Below are 9,023 nucleotides of genomic sequence, written 5' to 3'. Positions count from 1 at the left end.
AAGTCAAATTGGCCACAGGTTTTCTCGGCCCCCTAGTATACAGTAATACATATAATTAGCACGTTGACATAAATAAGTGTAACTGGGTTTCGTAAATACCATATTTAAGGCCTCAAAATATTGTGGTTGACATATAGATACCTCCATGGTTATTTAGTAAAACGCTGAATATTAATACTCGGGCGTCGCGAGTTGACTTCAACTCTTATTTTTTTTATTTGGTGAGATGACTTAGTATGGGGAGTTGTCAAGGCGGCGAATTTTATAGGGGCGAGTTTGTAGAGGCAAGTTGACTGCCAACGCACCACACAACGTAAGCATGATCAAATTCAAATCAACTCGGCACCAAGTCAACTTGGCCACAGTTTCGCGGCCCCCTACTATAATACATTTTAAATTATTGTATTAAAATGTAATAATTAGCACGTTGACATAAATAAGTTTAACTGGGTTCGTAAATACTATAGGCCTCAAAATATTGTGCCGAGACTTGGGCCGAGTTGACATTTATACCGCCCATGATTATAGTAAAAACGCTGAATAGTAATACTTGAGCTGATGTAGAAACATATAAAAATGAGCGTTGATACCGTATGCCAGTCTACAACAAGTGTTGCCTAAATGTAATAATTAACACGCTGAAATAGGCTAGTAAATAAGTTTAACTGGGTTCGTAAATAATATTGGCCGATTAAACCTAGAAATAGGAAACCTAGAAATATAGTAAAAACACTGAATAGTAATACTTGAGAGTCGCAACATGCGGACGTTGGTACGAGTAGGTAGTCTACAAACATCGCCTAAAGTAATTGATTTTACCCAGCAGAACAAAAGAAGGAAACTCCGCTTTTCAGTCGTCTTAGGCCCTGCTTTTTTGACAAACAATGACTTTTCAGAGGTCAAATTGCTGTCAAGATTTTGAAATGGCAATTAGTTAGGCTGATAATGTAAAAACGCAAAATTGCGCGTAGCTAATGTCACGCATGACTGGTCACCTTGAAAACCTTACCATGTCTATTCCAGGCGATGCCAAAATGATCGATGAAGCGATCGTCTGCGTACCTTGTAGCAATTTGAGATATCGTGCTAACAAAAATACAGAGAAATAAAGAAGAATAAGAAAAAAAGATGATGATCCTGACAATAACAAGAGGTGATCCGCTCGAGAGCGGATCACCAAATAATGATTGGTTTACATTCATAAAAATTAAGTCTTCATGCATATTGTCACCTACCTTTTCAGTTAATTTTTGTTAATGAAACTATATTATTTAGTTAGACTAATTAGCCATAGCACACAAACCAAAGAAAATGGATTTTTCATTTTCACGAAGTGATAAAAACTTTCAGTGGGTTATTAAAAGAAGTGTGTGCGGCATTGCAATCGTTGTTTTGGCATCATTTTTCGGTCTTTTGATGCCAAGTATATAACATCTTGACATAGACTTAAGAGTTTACGGTTTCCTTGTCACTCACATCATCACTTGCTCCTGTACACCAAGCAAAAAACTTCATAAGTATTGGAGGAACCAACTGCTCACATTTCTCCAGAGTTATGTCTTCAGCTCGAGGTGGCCACTTGTCTAGAGGTTAACATCTTTGATGATTTGACGAAGATGCATAGCAGCATGATACAGGTCAATGTGATCTTTCTGTTGTGTCTGTAAACCTCTCTGTATCAGTTGATGTGAAGTTGTAGTCAGAATCATTTTCATGCAGGCTAAGTGCTACCTTTCTTGTATTATCACCTTCAGATGCCCATGAACACGAACAAACTCCAATCTGGCTCCATACTTTTTCTGTAGTCGTTTTTTTAATGTGTAATTTCTGTAATTTTTAGCATACATTCCTTTAGTGCTTAGAATGATCTTTATTTAAGGTGTTCATGTGCATAGCTTCACCACATTCAATAATCTTCTTGTCAGTGACATCACAAGTAAACTTGTCAAAAGATTCTGCATACATTATATGGGACCTTCTTGTGCCTTCAAGTTCTTTGCTCGTTAAACAACGTGTGTATGACCGGTAGCAAGATTTGTGGTACTTTACTTCAATGCTTTACCATATCTTCAGTGCACTTTTTTGATTAAAAATGTGCACTGAATTTAAATTACATTAGCACAGACAATGTATCATGCTGCTATGCAAGATTTGTGGTACTTTACTTCAATGCTTTACCATATCTTTTCCACGTATCTGTATGAGGAGTTCCTCATCACCTTTCAATTCTGCTACTTCCAATAATGATTTCCCATCTGTTTCACATGATATCAGCTTTTCATAACATCGTGTCACATTATTGCGCTTCTGCTTTGAACAAATGATACAAATTGGTGGCAAAACATGTACACTTTTACGTGCCACTGAGGTTAAAACCTTATCAGTACATGATCTTAGGAATCGTTTTTCTGTATTATCAGAATGTTCCTTGACTAAATTCTGAGCTGCATGCAGCTTCCTCTTCAAGATAAATCTTAGGCTTACTAAGCTTAACTCTCTTTTCTGCTTGTGCTATTCGCCGTTTATCTGTAAACCGTTGGTAGCATTTGCGGTGATAACCACTATTTTCACGCACTATCACACTACATTTTTTTGATAGGAATTGTTCAACACTATCAAGGTTCTCCCACTTGCTTACACACTCCAGAAATTTTTTCCAAGTGGTATCATCTTCAACCGTCGCAATGTCTTGCACCACATGACAAACACAATTTAAGTTTGGCTCTTCATCTGAAATAGGCTCCATAATTACCTGCAAGTAAACCAGACACTCCTCTATTATGATTGATTAAAAATGTGCACTGAATTTAAATACATTAGCACAGACAATATAAATACTGTATATTAAAATGTTATTAAAAACTATTAGTTATTTTGCATAAATTTAAAAAAAAAAATAAAAATAAATCTTACTGTTAATATTCACTAGTGTTGGAGATATAAACTATTTTAATGTCTACAATAATTGGAATTTCTAGACAAGTGCATGTATTAAAGTAGACCAGGCCTAGTCAGTCTAACAATGATAGCCTGCCTTGGGCTGACACATATCTAGGCAGCTAGATATGTGTCATATATCCGAGCCTATTTTCATATTAAATATTATTATACTATATTTATTTACTTGAGGCTTAAATTTATTTTAGGTCAACAAGGCCCAGGTAGAGGGCCTAGGCCCTAGGCTAGCCTACTACTAACCTAGCCTAGGCTAGGCCTCTAGCAATCTCATCAAACTAATGATTCAATTATCATTGGCTATAAATAGCCTAGTAGTGTCAATTACTATGATCGTAATTTCACGCTGCGTATTATTTGGCTAGGCTAGGATGGCTAAACCTTAATTATATATTATACTGTACACTGGCCTAGCCCTAGCTAGGCCTAGGAAAAAAGACCAGGCCTAGCCTAGCGAAGGACCAGGGTGTGTCGACCTGACCGTGACGAGAGAGAGCGGCCGGTAGCCTAAATGTACATGTTATACGCTTTAAGTCAAGTAAAAAATATCATTCTTACACCGACTAGGCTTAGTCTGAAATTTATTTTTAAAGCAGAACTTACTAAAACCCGACATTACATACCGATATTAAACTGCCTTCGTAATAAATAAATTCGAACCATCCATTATCATCACAAGAAGATCGCCTACCGTCGTTGTCTGCCTCTCGTTTGTTTACATCAGTGGCTCCTGCTGTACATTTCGTTGGCATAACGTAAAAATAGGTATAAAATAATACTTTTAGTACTAAACTTTACTTTAATAATTACATTAGTATTATAATTCTAAGTTACGGTATAATTTTTGACTTAATTTTTAACTACGGCACGAATATGTAGGCCAACCAATCAGAGAGCTGCCTTTCCTATGAAGTTTTTTTCAATGACGTCACCGTTTCGATCTATTAGTTGCGGGAATTTTGAATTACTTTTTGCCATTTTTGTCATATAAATTCCAATTTTTAACAAAAGAACAATTCGAATTCAGGTAATGTATACTATGCCATGTGAACTCGATTTTACATTTTCAAGGTTGGGCCCACAGTCTAAAGAGACAAATTATAGTTTTCGAAGTTGGTATTGATGGTAAAATTGAAGATGGATGCTCCCTTTCAATTTTTAAGTCCAAATCTAGACAAGTTTTGAACTTTAGATGTACATCTGTCTTGGTGTCCTTGTGCCTTTTGTTATAGATGCACCAACCATCAATAGAGTTGGGAACTAAACCAACCTCACCATTATCTAAAAACATTTCATCTCCTGCTAGAAAGAAATCGTGATGTGGCATACTCTTAACAAAATGCTCTATCCACGAGGTTGATTTATACCCTAAATTGAGCTCTAGGTTTTGCCTTGAATCATTTTCATAAAACACAGAAATGGGAAAGATCCCTTAAGGAGATACATTTTACTATGTAATGCAGCTTCATTATTTAATAGGCTTAAAGCTACATATGTATACTGTTACGGCCACCCAGTTCTCTACCATCGCCATAAATCCTCCAACTTACTTTGTCTTCTAGCCAGTAATACCGAAACGTGATTACTTCATACAGTCTAGATGGGTCAATCTTCCGTCCAGAAAATGTTCTGGAAGGCAATAAAATTGATTTAAATTCTGAAAAGTAAATTGCTTTTTGAGCCCTTTCTTTTCGTTGACTAGTATGAATTGTTATATGATAAAAGAAAATTGGTGAAATGACCATGTAGAAGGAAAGACAGCCACAACTTTGTCTGCATTGATTAATTAAATAACGTTGGAATTATTTAAGATAAACAAAAATAAGTTGTTTATTTAAGTAAATTTATTTCCAAGTATTCTGTTTATCAAAGATAAATAAGTAAAATTTGTCATTTTATTAATTCAATACTCAAAAAAGTGAATGTTGCAGCTAAATCAATGAGAGGTGATAACGAAATCACAAATTTATGATTTTCACCTACAATGAATTATAAAACAAGTTTAAAAGAAAACCCCACACAAGCTACCCTAAAAATTGTTATGATTATTATTGCATTTTAATTCTGTCCATCCAAGGACACCTTAAGTAGGTATCTAATGATGAAATATAACTTAGGAGTAGATTTTTTTTTTAGTATATAGAAAAACTTACCCAGCTTTATTTAAACTTCGAAGAAACCAAGTTCAAATTTCGCTCCCATCAACTTCAACAATCACAGTCCATTTAAAACGGTCTACAATCTTTACAACACCAGACTGCTCGGTTGATTTGTGGTGGACCACATCAATTGTTAGCGACCATGCCAAATGAAGCCATTGGCTGTCCCTGTTACCCCTTATTACCTATAGATACAATAAAGTTGAGTGAGTTTGGCATTAAAAAAAAGTTTATTAAATGTAGAATTAGTTTAGAATCTTGAAATACATACAGGTAGTCCAATGGTGTATTGAATTTTGATGACGACGAATTTATTCTACATTTGGAATGGAGCTGAATAGCTTTGTAGTTAAGATGCTTGCCTTCTAATTGGTTCTGAGTTCAATCTCTGCAGGTGGGCTTTTTGTCGCCACTAAAAACAACTCCACTCCCTAAGCCTCTTAAGGAGACTTTGCTGACAAATCCATCATATTATTTCATTTATTTAAAGAGGGCTGTACTGTCGCACTTTGTAATACCTTTTGCACTTTGTAACAAATCTTCACACTTTGTAATAACTTGTTGCACTTTGTAATAACTGTTGTCGCACTTTGTAATAGCTGCCTGTCACACCTTGTAAAAAAGTCTGTCGCACTTTGTAATAACTTTTTACATTCAGCTATGTTATAACTTTTAATGGATATAAAAATATATTGTAGAATGTTGCATATTATGGATGACTAATACTATAAGGTCAAGGTCATATACAAGTTTTACAAATGATTTGTATTATAATACAAATTTGTCGTACGTAATGCCAAATCAACAAATGCAAGCTTTTTGTTTTTTTGTGCGCGTGCATGATACTTCAAGGTCATAAACAAGTTTTACTTTTGATTAGAATTAGAATTTTTAAACTCAGTGGCTTACTGCGTTGTATTTAGTCCCAAATAAACCTATGTTGTGAGATTTTCTTTTATTGCGCTCCTGTATGGTACAAATAAAAGTATATTGTTAATTTTTTTTTATTGCGCTCGTGTATGGTACTTCAAGGTCATATAGGTTGTACAAATACTTGTGATTATAATTTTAAAACTCGGTGGCTTATTGCGTTGTATTTGGTCCCACAAAAACGTGAGTTTTTTTTATTGCACTCGTGTATGGTACGAGGTCAAGGTCATATACAAGTTTTACAAATACAGTAGAACCTCGTTTTTACGTACCCCAGTTATACGAACCCTCGGTTTTACGTACGTTTCGTATCGATGATGACGTCATAAGTAAAAAGACTATAACAATAAACAAACCATTATGCAATGTATTTTCATTAGACAGCAAAGTTGATTGAGTCTAATGTCGGGTTGTTATAATCTAAAACCACATGAACTGAGTGAGATGAACAACTACCGATGGTGCTCAAAATAATTGCTTTCCTCCTTAGCTTCGTGTGGCAGACCATGGAAAAACTCGTCTGGTCGAATTTTCTACACGAAGTACACAACACATGGTTGGCTCACCCAGTGCAGCGCACATGGTTTTAGTTTGTCTCAACATAAGCCCAGACAACACCACAGCTCTGTTGTTTAGAATAGGCATAAAGGGGATCTCCCAAGATATACCTTTGTCGTATAGGTGATCTTACAATATTTTCATGTTCTTTAGTTAAATAAAAGATATAAAGTGATGAATTAATACACTAGACACATGGTTTTATTTGAACACTTTATTATGACATCGTAAAGTGATGAATAAAAACACTAAACACACGAGTTTTATTCGTAGGCCTAGAGGCTAGGTCTAGTCTAGGTAACATCGTTCGTTCATACATACATTTATTGAGCGTTGCATACGTATTAGGTCAAAGGTTACCACAATTTTACGAATCCCCCTGTCCCGTACCATACGTAAAATTCTGTTGAAATCAGGTAAGTGAGCAACCCAGTTTATGCCTTGCTTTCCCAAAACCATGAGATCATATACAATTTTCTTCTGCAGTCGACGGTAAACCCTTTCAACCTTCCCCTGCGACTGAGGGTGGTAAGGGCAAGATTTGATTAGTTTAATTTTCATCTGCTTACAAACTCGTTTTATCTTTCCCTCGAATTCTTTCACTCTGTAAACGGTCAGGAGGGCCGAGCTCTTTGTATTGCATCGATTATTTTTGCTATTGGAGCGCTGGATTTTCGTTCCAATGGTCGTAACCAAATGAATTGGCTAAAAACATCATTGATGCTCAGAATATATCTGTACATTTTTCCGTTGTGCATTATGGCGTCCTTGTTCAGATCCATTAAATCAATCTAAAAACATAAATATTATTGTTTAATTAAGTATAATAATGAAATTAATTATTACATGTTAAGGAATTAATTCATAATATTAATCGCTCATGAATGTAATTTTTATTGAAAGGTGGAGCCGGAGTTGGCCGGCCACTGCTCTATGGGTGGGCGCTTAACCAGAAAATTACTTATCCAAACGGACCACATATTCGCATTTAAAATTAAAAAAGGTATACTACATGTATACCATACAATGTATAATGCTACACGGAACATAATATTCATAAGAAAAAATCATCCTCATATAAAGTATTGGATACTATGTCGTCACACTGGCAAAATATTAATAAACACATTTTGTTCATTAGGCCTAAGGTCAAGTAAAAAAAAAAACATGTTTCACGTTCGGCTTTTTTTTTAAATTGAGGAAGAGGCCTTTTTTATTTTTTATTTTTTATTTTTCAAAATGGCCGCCATTCTACAGACTTGACATTTCCCGTCTAGTTTTGTTCAACATATAAAAAGACATCACACAAGATTAGAAGCTGTATACTGTTTGTTTGGCAAGAGTGTTATTGGGTATTATAAGCTTTCCCCCTCTCCACTGCTGCAACTGGATAATTGGGTTCTCCAACTTTAATGGTGTGTTTGTCATCTTGACAAATAAATGTTGTTAAACTACGGAATTTAACAGCAAATTCTTTCTCATATTTAAAAATTGCAGAAGCATAATACGTATCCACATGATGTTTCCTATGTTGACGTGCAGATACCATTCTCTTGACTTTAAGTCTTGTAACTAGGTTGTCTCTTACTTCTTTCCATTTCTGTTTCATCATATATGCCTTTCCACACAAATGAAGAAGGGTACTTGATATCTCATCTACTTTCTGCTTGGATAGGTTAGAGTGCAACCTTTTTCGATGTTTTGATTTTTCTGGTTGATTGTAATTAACATATGGATCAAACATAGAAGGCACAGCACAACCCCTATTACTCAACGTATGCCGATGTCCATCAATTTCCCAAAACGTGTTTGCTAGATCATTTACGAAACGCTTACCTTCACTTTCAACTGCTTCAGCAGACCAGCCTAATTCTTTTCCTGCACACCACTTTAGAATATCATTTTTTAGTTTGATTTTATTGTTCAGGAAATGAGGGAGGAAGCAATCTAGACTGACGTTGGTTATCCATCATTAATCTGAAAGGATCAATTGTTGGTACAGCAGCTACTGTTACTTGTATCTCTGGCTTCGAAACAACAAATTCGATAAAGTGGCCAACACATGAAACAATATCACCAACAGATTCTTTTGCATTTACATTCACCACCAACTTTAACCTCAACCTAAAAAAAAAATATTAATATTTAAATATATATTTGAATTTGAATTTTAAAGTAGGCTTTCAAAATTTTTATTAAATTTGACCAAGAATCAGTTTAAAAAAAAGCTAATTCAGTCACTAGTAGGTGGGACCATAGCCTAGGTACTGTTCCTGAATGATCATGTGAGAAAGAACGGTACTTGTGTCCTAAATTTAATTTAAAAAATGGCCGATTAAAAATATTATTTGTACAAGTATTTATTCCTAACCCAGTCTGGGCCTAGTATTAAGCTGCATTCACACTAAATCCGAATTCGGT

General features: G+C 35.1%; 1 pseudogene; it reads right to left on the bottom strand.

The window, feature by feature from the left end:
* Positions 1-1,912: 1,912 nt before the first annotated feature.
* Positions 1,913-8,668, bottom strand: LOC117113461 (annotated as a pseudogene).
* Between the last annotated feature and the right edge of the window lie 355 nt (positions 8,669-9,023).

Source organism: Anneissia japonica, unplaced genomic scaffold (assembly GCF_011630105.1).
Source record: "Anneissia japonica isolate Jap-2015-1 unplaced genomic scaffold, ASM1163010v1 scaffold287877_len585272_cov192, whole genome shotgun sequence".
Classification (NCBI taxonomy): domain Eukaryota; kingdom Metazoa; phylum Echinodermata; class Crinoidea; order Comatulida; family Comatulidae; genus Anneissia; species Anneissia japonica.
This window is presented reverse-complemented; position numbering and strand designations above follow the sequence as displayed.